This window comes from Zonotrichia albicollis, chromosome 3 (assembly GCF_047830755.1).
Source record: "Zonotrichia albicollis isolate bZonAlb1 chromosome 3, bZonAlb1.hap1, whole genome shotgun sequence".
NCBI lineage: Eukaryota > Metazoa > Chordata > Aves > Passeriformes > Passerellidae > Zonotrichia > Zonotrichia albicollis.
Genome location: NC_133821.1, coordinates 2,860,029 through 2,872,136, shown reverse-complemented (window position 1 = coordinate 2,872,136; position 12,108 = coordinate 2,860,029). Strand labels below are relative to the sequence as shown.

The following is a 12,108-nucleotide window of genomic DNA, read 5'->3' as shown; positions in this document are numbered from 1 at the left end:
AAAATGGGCCACAGTGCCAGCACAAGGCTCATGCAGATGAAGGAACTGCTTCCAACACAAGCTGCTGCCTCCCAGCCATCATCCCAAAGATCAGTCTGGTTCCAACTCACGGAACTGGTTCCAGCTCACTTCAGGAAAATGGATGGTGAGAGGTGCTAATGGATGAGCAATCCACAGACGCCTCTCCTGGCCATTCCCAGCAGTCATTTTGGACAGGAGAGCCAGCCCCAGCATCTCAAGCTGTGCCATCTCACTCTCATCTCAGTGCTGGAGTTCTGATAGCACAAAATGTCCCTGAGGGACAGCAGAGCTCTCTCCCTTTCAGCCTCACACCATCCCAGGCTGGGCAGCGTGTGAGTTCTCCATTGCCACCCCAGGAAACACCTGATGGGCAGCCAGGAGAAAGGGAGCCATTCCCAGAGCTGGGAAAGCTGCTGGCAAACACAGCTCCACTGTGAACGTGCCACAAGGGTGGACACGAAGGCACCAGCCTGGAAAAAAAGCCATTGAGATGGGCACAAAATTCACAACTCAATTTGGCCTCTGTAGAGAATCCAAAAAAAATATTAAGGAAGCACCAGGATGGCTGTGTTATATTGGAATAAAACAGTATTAGATCAAGCCAATGATCCGTTCACTTCAGCCCCTCAGTCCTCATTTCCAGCCTCTTTGGTGTAAAATAACCATAAATCGGGCATGGAACAGTTTATTCAGGACAATTTCCCCCAAACCATTAACAAACAGGAGTTGTAGGAGCCCTTGAAGAATAACAGCTGTCCACCAAAATACCTTTTTATTTTTGAAGCAATCAATCACAGACATTCTCAATAGTAGAGAGTCTGAACTGTAAAAAAAAAAAGGAAAGGGAAAAGGGAAAAGGGAAAAGGGAAAAGGGAAAAGCGAGAAGGGGAAGGGGAAGGGAAAAGGGGAAGGGGAAGGGGAAGGGAAAGGGAAGGGGAAGGGGAAGGGAAAGGGAAAGGGAAAGGGAAAGGGAAAGGGAAAGGGAAAGGGAAAGGGAAAGGGAAAGGGAAAGGGGAAAGGGAAGGGAAAGGGAAACACACCAAGCACTCAGTTTCGCAGCTTCCTGCAGCAGCAAGTTCCACAGATGAGCTCTGCAAGTTGCCCAGAGAAGCTGTGGCTGCCCCTGGATCCCTGGAAGTGTCCCAGGCCAGGTTGGACAGGGTTTGGAGCAGCCTGGGATGGTGGGAAGTGTCCCTGCCCATGGCAAGGGAGTGGAATGGGATGAGCTTTGAGGTTCTTTCACCATTCTGTGATTTTAAGGGATTTCCTTTCACCAGCTTCAAACCCAACACCTCCTAATTTAGTCCCTGCTCCCTTCTCCAGCATCACACACATCCGCAGGGATGGGAATGACAGGACTCACACCCAAATCACAGCAGCTCCAAAGGAACAACAGTCCCAAAGCCACCACGGGAACGAGGAGTGCCACCTTACCTTCTCCAAGCTGCCTGACATCCCACCACATGCTCCTCTCTGCACCAGGCAGCACAAATCTCCTCAATCCTGGCAGCCAGCAGAGCTGGCAGGGAAGCAGAAATACAAGGATCCTACTGCCAAGGGATAATTCCAGCACCAATCTGCACTTCTGCTATTGTCTCCCCCTTCCTGATGGACACCCTGGTTCTCCAGAACGCTCCTTTTGTGGAGCAGCCCTCCCTCTCTTTTATCCAGCGTCCTCTCTAACATCTTTGTTCTGTTCCCATTCCACTCATTTCCCAAATTTGTGCCTAGTTTCCCTTTTTTTTTTTTTTTTAATTGCTCTCAATATGTCACTCTATATTAGTCAACAGCAGATTTATTTAAACGTGTCAATGCTGTTGCTTAGCAGATCTGAGTGTGCTTTACCATTTCAGCCTCCTTCAGAGTCACATGTCCCCCTTCCCAGAGCTCCCCAGCATGTTTGGATCACCAGGAAGTTTGAGGAAAACAAAAATAAGTCTGATTCTAAGCCTGGGAAAACTTCAGAAAAACAAAAAAACACCTCAAAAAAACAACCAAGAAGAAGAATTCTGCCCCAAAACCCACATGGTTTTATTTCTCTGTTAGGAAGCAGCACCAGGTTCTGGTTTTCTTCCATTTTCTACCTTTTACCCATGAGTTTCAATAGGAGTAATCAGGTAAATGATTATCCAGAGCTTTGGAAAGGGTCTGATACAGAGCCAGTATCAGCTTTCCCCTGCAGCAGCTAATTTTAGGAAATGGCCTTCAAGCACTCTATAAAAGGCTGGGAACACCCAGGTGAGAGCATGTTCTGACCTTTGAAATTAGATTTGGGGCTTTGCTGAGGCAGAGAGAGAAGATAATGTGCACTAAATCCCCCACAGGAGGTTTTCAGCCCGAGCTGCCCACAGCGATGGGGTTGATTTGGCCACTGCCCCCAGATTCCAACCTGCACATTCACACATGAGGGGCTGGAGAGCCCAGAGGCTCCAAGCAGCATCAGCCCCACACATAAACTGTGCCACAGCTGTCCCAAAATGCTGATGGAATCGTGGAATCACGGAATCATCAAGGTTGGAAAAGCTCTCTGGGATCACTGAGTCCGAATCACAACCCAGGGCTGCCAAGCCCACCCTAAACCATGTCCTAAACATGACAAAAATATTTATGAAAAGGACTAAGCAAAACCAAGGAAACATCACCCTTCTGCAATCCACTGAAGCAGAACAAGCCCAAACTCCCAGGAGCACCCCAAAACCTGCCCTGTGCCCACCAGCAGATGCCAAATCTGCACATTCACTGAGGGCTCTGACTCCTCCTCTGATCACCTCCATGGCTTGGCTCCACTCCAGGTGCATTTCCCACGTTGCCCTCAAGCCAACCTCATCTTCTGCTGTCCCAAAATGCTGATGGAATCACGGAATCACAGAATTATCAAGGTTGGAAAAGCCCTCTGAGATCACTGAGTCCAACTCACAACCCAGGGCTGCCAAGCCCACCCTGAACCACGTCCTAAACATGACAAAATTATTTATGAAAAGGACTTAGCAAAACCAAGGAAACATCACCCTTCTGATGATGTTCTGATGAACATCACACAATCCACTGAAGCAGAACAAGCCCAAACTCCCAGGAGCACCCCAAAACCTGCCCTGTGCCCACCAGCAGATGCCAAATCTGCACATTCACTGAGGGTTCTGACTGTGAGATCACCTCCATGGCTTGGCTCCACTCCAGGTGCATTTCCCACGTTGCCCCTAAGCCAACCTCATCTTCTGCTGTCCCAAAATGCTGATGGAATCATGAAATCATCAAGGTTGGAAAAGCCCTCTGAGATCACTGAGTCCAAATCACAACCCAGGGCTGCCAAGCCCATCCTAAACCATGTCCTAAACATGACAAAATTATTTATGAAAAGGACTTAGCAAAACCAAGGAAATATCACCCTTCTGATGATGTTCTGATGAACATCACACAATCCACTGAAGCAGAACAAGCCCAAACTCCCAGGAGCACCCCAAAACCTGCCCTGTGCCCACCAGCAGATGCCAAATCTGCACATTCACTGAGGGTTCTGACTGTGAGATCACCTCCATGGCTTGGCTCCACTCCAGGTGCATTTCCCACGTTGCCCCTAAGCCAACCTCATCTTCTGCTGTCCCAAAATGCTGATGGAATCACGGAATCACAGAATCATCAAGGTTGGAAAAGCCCTCTGAGATCACAGAGGCCAAGCCCACCCTGAACCATGTCCTAAACATGGCAAAATTATTTATGAAGAGGACTAAGCAAAACCAAGGAAACATCACCCTTCTGCAATCCACTGAAGCAGAACAAGCCCAAACTCCCAGGAGCACCCCAAAACCTGCCCTGTGCCCACCAGCAGATGCCAAATCTGCACATCCATCAAGGGCTCTGACTGTGAGATCACCTCCATGGCTTGGCTCCACTCCAGGTGCATTTCCCACGTTGCCCCCAAGCCAACCTCATCTTCTGCCCCAAAATCTGCAGCTCCACCACCCTGCATCCCTCCCATCCAGGCTGGTTTGGAATCCCAGAATCCCAGAGTGGTTTGGGCTGGAAAAGACCTTAAGGCTCATCATTCCAGCGGGGATGCCACTCACTAGATCAGGTTGCTCAGGGCCCCATCCAACCTGGCCTGGAGGGAATTAAATCCCAGGAACTGATGCCATCAACGCCATCTCCAGCAGCTGCTAATTCCACATTCAGAGTGCAGATCACATCCAAGGAATGAGGTTCACAACCTTGGGAACCGATACCACAACCTGAGACAGCCCAGCTGAGGAAGACAAATCCCACAGCAGGACCTGCCAGAACGGCTGCTGATGGGTTTCCAAAAATAACCCAGTTCCCTTTCCATGGTGCCTGATGTCCATTTGCTTACAGCCTCCCAAAAATAGCCCTTCCCGCTCGGATCGATGATGGGAGCAGACAGAAGTGAAGGGAGCTCATCACTCCACAAACACAGGGCTAAAGGAGATGAAATACTTTGGAAATGCAGCACAGGGAACAATCCCACTCTGGCCCCGAGACAGCCAGCTGGATGGGCTTAATGATTCTTCTCCAGCACCAGCTGTGATTGAATTTATTTCCATTTGGTGTGATTAAAAAGAAAGAGACAGATAAAAGGGAGAACAAAAAGTCCAAGATTTCAAAAGACACTAAAAATAAAATAGTTTGTGTGCTCTTGGCACCCTACCTTGACAATTTTTATATGTGTCAGCCAAGCTCAATAACCCAAAAGGAAGGCACGAGTCATTTCTAGGTGGGGAAACAAAGGCATGGAAATGTTCAAATACCAATTCAATCATCAATAAAATCAACAGCAGGAAGAGGTTTAAAGGGCAGGAGTTCCTGAGGCACCTGCCTATACCCATGCCCTAAAATCCTTGTGTTTTTACTCTTTCTGGAACCATTTTAATTGTCACCATTGCCTGGCAAGTGCAGATGGATGCTGAGGAGTTCAGTGGCTCCTCACCACGAGCTCCAGCCCATTTAGCTGATCAAAGGCTTTGTTCCCACCTCGCGGGGAAAAGGCACTTCCTCAAAATTCCAACGTACAAGTTCAGCAGCAGGAGGCCTGAAATTAATCCCTTTATTTAAACATTAACAACTTATAAGTGTCCCTAAGCAATTGTGAAGGTTTTATTAGAGAAGGCAATGAAAGCTCATGAGCAGCCAAGTCAAGAGGAAGCCAAGGTTACCTGCACTCATTTTCTGGGAATTAACTTTGACAGCACAAACTCACCCTGCAGAGGGTTTAATAAACCCTCTGGAATTCCCTCTGGAATAAAGAGGACAGCAACACCTTGCTGCCAGCTGAAGGCTGTGGGCAGGGATGGATGGAGCAGATCCTCCTGGAATCCATTCCCATGAAGGGTAAGATGTGCTGTGGGCAAACTGAACCTCATGGATTTGTCTTCTGAAACCATCCTGGGCAGATGCTGGTTACCCTGACAGCAGCAAGGCTTCTGAATATTCTTCTGCGTGGATATTCAGATTACTGAATATTCTCCTGTGTGGATATTCAGGTTACTGAGTATTCTCCTGTATATGGATATTCAGGTTACGGAGTATTCTCCTGTATGGATATTCAGGTTGCTGAGTATTCTCCTCCTGTGTGGATATTCAGGTTGCTGAGTATCCTCCTCCTGTGTGGATATTCAGTAGGAAAACCAATGACTGGAACAGCAGCGGAGAGCTCCAGCCCAGCACTGGACAAAGCCTTGAGCAATCCCATCTACCTCTGCCATAAGCAGGATATTGAATTAGAGACTTCCAAAGATCCCTTCCAAACTTGTTTGTTCTACAATCCACAGAAACGCCAGAGAGAAGGTGGAAGCCTTTCCTGGAGATATCTGAACTAGATAAAGCTGTAATGGGTAATAAAAATAACTCTTAGTAAGCTTTTCATTGGATGTATGAGCTGGTGGCAGCGAGGAGCCTCCCAGCACACTGTGCTTCCCTCTCTCCAACATTTACCTCTGGACACAGGAACACATCTCTTCAGTTAAGACATTTTCACCCCTTTCACACTAAAATTCAACGTGTTTTAGTGGTATTGTAGGACTTAATACTTGTAGGAGGTGATAAAACATTCATGAGAGCAACGCTGTGAGATTAAATGGGTTGGGCTGACATTAAAAGACATTTAAGGGACAGCCTTTAAGGATCAGCTCTCTCTGTTCAAGCTCTGCACAAGCATTTCCCCAGATCCTTCTGTGTAACCAACATGCAGGGAAAGGTGTGCACATCCCACCCTGGATCCTGTCCGGTTGCTGTAGTGGCAGGAAAAAAAAGCAAGGATTAGATGCTGCCTGAATTGCAGATATCAGGTTTGGGTTTTTTTTAATGTCTCCCTGTTACTGGAAAGTAACTATTGAGTTTCACCAAAGTCAAAAGCTCCTCTCAGGTTCATTTCCCTTTCAGCTGCTCCAACAACTGCCTTGCCAAAATCCATAGTAGACAAAATCTATAGTTCCTAGGATTCACATTTTGGAATGGCTCCAAATGCAGAGCAAAGGTTTCACCCTTAAGACACTCTAGCAAGGCACACAGCTCTCTCCCTGACTTTGCTGGTCCTGATCCAGATATTAAAAAAAATCCCAAAAAGCACAAGTCAGTATTTTTGCTGACCAGGATTACCTGGCTTAGTATCAGCAGCCTTCAAGGACACGGTCTAACACACGCGAGTGGAAATCACCAGTGCTGGATGCAGCTCCCTTAAATCCTCTAAGCCTCTGCCTCTCTGCTGGAACAGCTAGCTGCTGATAAACTCACTTTCAGACTATTTCCATAAAACTGAAGGTCAGCAAATGATTTGCTAATGAAATCTGTCACATAATTCTCAGCCTGATGCAGAACTCAAGCCAGCTGAGCCGAGCAGGGAGACAGGCAGGGGTCAGTGCCTGCTCCGAGGTGTGACAGGGCTGTGGGGTCACCAGGCCCTGGTGACACGTCCCTCAGCAGAGCCACAGCTTGCAGCAAGCTGTGTTCTGCAGCCTCTCCAAGCCCTGCACCCACCCATGCAGAGTCTGTCCATGTTGGTGACACGTTCTGGCCTTGGTGCCTCCCTTGGCTCCGCACAATTTGTGCCCATCCAGCAGCTCAGAAGTCGCCCCTTGCCCAGGGTGGCTTTGCAGATGAAGGGTGAGACCTTGCACTGACCAATTCCCAGCATCTGCAATGATCCTGACTCTTTTCAAAGTCACTCTGAAGAAACCCAACAGTCCTGTCCCCAAAAAAGTCTCCAGTCTTGGGAGGTTGTTCTGTTTCCAACCAGAGGAGGGCAACCACACACGTTGACAACAGGCAGCATCCTTCTGCCTGATCCACAAAAATGCACTTTATCCCCATTCCCAGCCACCAGAAGAGCTGTTTCATCTTTCCCATTGTGCCTTATTTATGTCTATCCCCTTCCTTGTGATATTTAAAGAGTATTCCCCATACAGAATCACAGAATTACAGAAAGGTTTGGGTTAGAAGGGACCTTAAAAATCATCCAGTGATGATTTTTATCATCCTGCCATGGGCAGGGACACCTTGCACTATCCCAGGCTGATCCAAGCCCCATCCAGGCTGGCCATGGACAGGGATCCAGGAGCAGCCACAGCTTCTCTGAGCACCCTGTGCCAGGGCCTCACCACCTTCTGAGTAAGGAATTTCTTCCTAAAAATCCAACCTAATTCTGCCCCCTGTCAGTTTAAAGCAGCAGAGTGAATTCCCTTGTTAAAGACATCCTGAATTCCTCATTGCTCCTGCTCAGGAGCAGTTCTGCTGGCTGGACCCACAAGCCATCGAGCTTGTCCAAACTGTGTGTGCCACTGACCTAAGGAGAATTCATCAATCCCAAGTGGGAGCAAGGAAATGCTTGTGACATGGCTATAAGCACAAAGTGAGTGAGGATATTTTCTCCCTCTCATGCACTCCTGCCTGCCCTGCTCACACAAACCCTTCAGAGCCTGCATCAAGCTGCTCTGAGGCTCTCCTGCCAATTTTGAATCATGAGATGGGGGTTAGAGGGTTTGTTCAGGAGAGCAAAACAACCTTAACTTTTCTATCTTGAGGGGGAATATCCTGCAAGTAGCACCATTCCTCAGCACTTAGCTGGAAAACCAGGGAAAGGCAGGAGTTTGTGGGAGAGGCCCCAAACTCTCAGCTCTTCACCCTCTCCCTGTGGACATTTCAACAGCACAAGGCACTGGAGGCACAGGGTGAGACACAGCAATTCACTGAGAACACAACATTGAAATTCAGCAACCCCATCAACTCTGATTTTTAAGGATATTCACTTCTCTACCATCATCATTGTGCTCTGTGGTAAAAGTCACTTCATGAGCTCAGCTAATCTGGGATGCTGTTGCATCATCACCTGATGTTGATAAACAATTACTGAAGGGAAAAGATAAAAAAGAGGCAAACAAATCCATGATTCTCCCCTGGCCTGGGGTGGTTTCCAGTACCATTATCAGGCACTGATAAAAGGGGAAGAAGGAGCTCTGTGGTTTTGTTCTGGGCTGCTGTGGTCCTGTTTTGGGCTTGTTCTCTGGCCCAAATCCAGGGTGTAAGTCAGTCATTTTCATGTTCTTGAGCTTTCTCACCTGCCCAAACACCCAGGCCAGGTCTGACCTGCCTTGGAGGTTTCACTCCTGGCTGTGCCACCTTGTGGATCAATGGCAGTGCCTGAGGCCACCTCTGGGTGTGAGTGAACAGAGCAGCCCCTCACGTCCCAAACCTGAGCTGTGCTCCCATCTGGGAGCAAAACCTGCATTAAAAAATCCCACTTTTACACCTCTCCATGGCATTCAGTAACAAATAAATCCCACAGCCTGGGGAGGGTTTTTACTCCAGGAGATGCTGAAGTGACAGGAAACTTCCCTGCCTGCCTTTTGTGGGGACAACACAAACCAGCAGAGCAGAAAGACATCCAAAATACCACTTTTCAAAGCAGCAACAGATCTTCCTGTCAAAGGAGACATTTCACAAGGTGGATTCGTGGCAAAACAATCAAGCAAAGCGAGAGACGCACGACCGTTTCTCTTTTCTGAGCGTGGAAAAGCTTTCAGGAGATTTATAAAATTAAAGCTGCTGCTGTTGAACACCTCAAAGGGAAAGGGAGGGAGAGGAAGTGTTTCCCCCACGCAGCTCCCCAGCAGCAGATTCTGATTGTACTTAGTGGGAAACAAGGAGCACTCCCAGCTCCTTCCCTCCCATGGAGCTCCAGGCAGAGCAGTTTGCAGATTTTGGGTCCTTGCTTTTGTTCCCCATCCTCCCTTTGGATGGAAAGACGGAGGAGAACACAGCAATTAAGGAATTTGAATGCAGGCACATGAAGCAGCAGGATGCTGCTGGTGACATTTGGACCACAAATGAAGTCCCCAAGAGTAATAAACAATCAGGTAAAGAAATCTGGGAAGAAATTACCCAGCACACCTCGTCTTCCTGGCCCCCATGAGATCCATATAAAATGTGTTAATGCATCTGATTATGATCTAAATTATGTACAGAGGCTCCTGCCAAGCACTCTGTGAAGTTTCTTTATTGTTAAGTTGGAAGCTGTTTAGGAAGGGTCCAGTCATCATGTTTCAAATTAGATTTGGGAGGAAAAAAACCAAAATATTCCTATTTTACTGCTGGCTCAGAACATGGGAGAAGGTCAGGATTTGGGGTTTTTCTCTGCTGAAGGAAGAGCAGGAAGAGCCACTCTGCTCCCTGTCCTTTACTGTCACCTGAGCTCTGTGCCTTTACTGTACCCACACATCCCAGAGAATCACTGCAGTTTCAGCTTTCTTTCAACATTTTTTTTAACTTTAAACATTTTTTCCTGAAAAGGGGGTAAAACACCAAGGTGTTTCCATGCACACTCTCCACAGGCCCAAAACCCAAAAGAAAGGATTTCTGGAGGAGCTCTGCTGAGAAAACACCATGTGAGATTTTCCTCACATCTCTGAGGGTTACCTGAGCTGTCACTTATGTGCTGCTGTCAAAAAAGCTGGTTCTTTCCATAGCAGGACTGGAGCTTTTTGAAAAACAGAGATACACCACTGCCAGGTGTAAATTCAAATTTGAGATACAGCACTACCAGGTGCAAATTCAAATTTGGGAGAGCACCCATAGTTTCAACAGCCCGACAACTTCAAGAGTGCTGAAAACTCCACCAGCCCAACCTGTGCTTTCTCTTGTCTGGCCAAGATTTTGCTCCATGGATCAGCATCTCCTTCCCCTGCAGGGCTGGATTCCCAAGTCAGAGCCAAGGTCACCTTGCTCAGAGCAGCTGGATTTTAAAAGGAGGGTCCCTACAGTTATTAAAAGTCTTCCATCCATTATCTCTGCATTTCCAAGCTCACAGCTGCAGCCACAACTGCATAAATCTGGACTAAGCAGGGTGCTGTGGAAGTGGAATAGGATATAAATAGTTCTTATAGGTTTGTTTTGTTCTATATGTGCATATAAATCATATAAACACATATATAGATATGCCAGATATGTCTGCACCTCATTGAATCATGGAATGATTTGGGCTGGAAAGGAATTTAAAGCTCATCCCATCCCCCCCTGCCATGGGCAGAGACACCTTCCACTGTCCCAGGCTGCTCCAAACGCTGCCCAGCCTGGCCTTGGACACTTCCAGAAATCCAGAGGCAGCCACAGCTTCCCTGGGAACTCTATTCACCTCACCACCACTCTCAGAGTAAAGAATTTCTTCCTAAAATGTCATCTAGCCCTGCAGATCTGCAGGAAGCCAGGGATAAGAACTTCCATTTCTAGCCACCGTGGTAATGCAGTGGTTTAAACACCCAAAAAATGCTTTAATGTAGGATCACAGGCTGGCTCCCAGCCAGGCAGCAGCTCTGCTTTTAAAGGACTATTTATCTCCATAAAACACTTCCTAAACAACGTGCTCAGTGCTTGAAAATAAAGCCTTGCTAAACAACCAGATTTTTAACCTGGAATTCTGCATGTTGGCATTCTCTGCTGCTCCAGGTAAGTCTGATTCCCTTACACAGCATGGTGATTTTTCCTTTCAAGAAGAAAAGGAATTTTCTCTTTCAGTTTAACTCTGAGGCAAGATGGAAGACCAGAGCCTGGCCTCAAAGCTGTGAGATCTTTTGAACTCCAAGTCAGCAGGCTCTCACAGGAGCTGAGCTCGAGGGCTGCTCTGGAATAAATCAAAAAGGATTTACTCTTTCACTTGAACAAGGCAGGGGGAAAAAAACTCCATAGATGCACAGATATGGGGTTGGGGGTGGGGAGACAACTACCAGGTTTTTAAAAAAGTAATGAAAAAAGGCAACTTAGGAATGCCATGATGGTTTGATAGTCACAGTCCCATCAGCTGAACACCGCCCTGCATGGCTGGATTTCCTGCAGGAAATCACAGGCACACTTGCTAAGCCTGCTGGAAGCAGTTCAGCCCCAAGAATATCCAGAGCAGATGCTCCAAGCACGGCTCCCAAGGACACAGAGCTCCTGGAGAAATCCTCTGACAGGGAGTCACAACAGGGGCTGGGACTGGCCATGTGTCTGTCAGTCTGTCCTTGGAGCTGCAGCTGTGATCCCTTCACAGAGGAGCAGAGCTCATGGCCACAAGGGACCCTGAGAGCACCTCGTGTGCTCTGTGCTGAACCACAGCCCAGCACAGCTCATCCAAGCTCTCCTGAATCAGATTCAGCAGCCAGATTCTGACTGGAGGAACTCTGGTGGCTCCCAGGCACAATCTATGTGCTGGATTGGGCTGGCAGAGCAGCTTTGTGCAGGATGCCACTGCCCCGTGGTGTCCTCGTGTCCCTGTGCCAGCAAATGCCACTCCCTGGCTCCTCTGTTCACTCCTGACACCTCTGCTGGAGCCCAAACTCATCAGTGTGTCTGACAAGACTCCAGAGCCTGAGTTTGCCTGAAGGAGCTCAGCACAGGGCACAGAATCTCATCCCATCCCCTGGCTGCCTCACAGGAGTGAGAAGGAAACTGGGGAAGGAGAAATGTGCTGCTGGCAGCAACTCCATCCTCTGCAGTGAGATTGGAAGGCTCCCAGAGAACCACACACCCCCACCCCAGAGCTGTGATCAGCACCCAAGGACTAATCCTCACACCTTGATTACAAAGAGTTTGGGGACAAGAATCTGCCCA

The 12,108-nt window shown here is 48.0% G+C and overlaps 1 protein-coding gene across 14 annotated transcripts in view; it reads right to left on the bottom strand.

The window, feature by feature from the left end:
- The window catches only part of EXTL3 (exostosin like glycosyltransferase 3), a 160,211-nt gene that overhangs the window by 42,559 nt on the left and 105,544 nt on the right, over positions 1-12,108 (bottom strand). The window contains exon 1 of one of the 14 annotated variants that reach the window (XM_074536472.1): positions 1,456-1,669. The exons of the other annotated variants lie outside the window; for them this stretch is intronic. The gene's annotated coding sequence lies outside the window, so the exon portion shown is untranslated. Of the gene's footprint in view, positions 1-1,455; positions 1,670-12,108 lie in introns of those variants that run through there. 14 annotated transcript variants of the gene reach the window in all.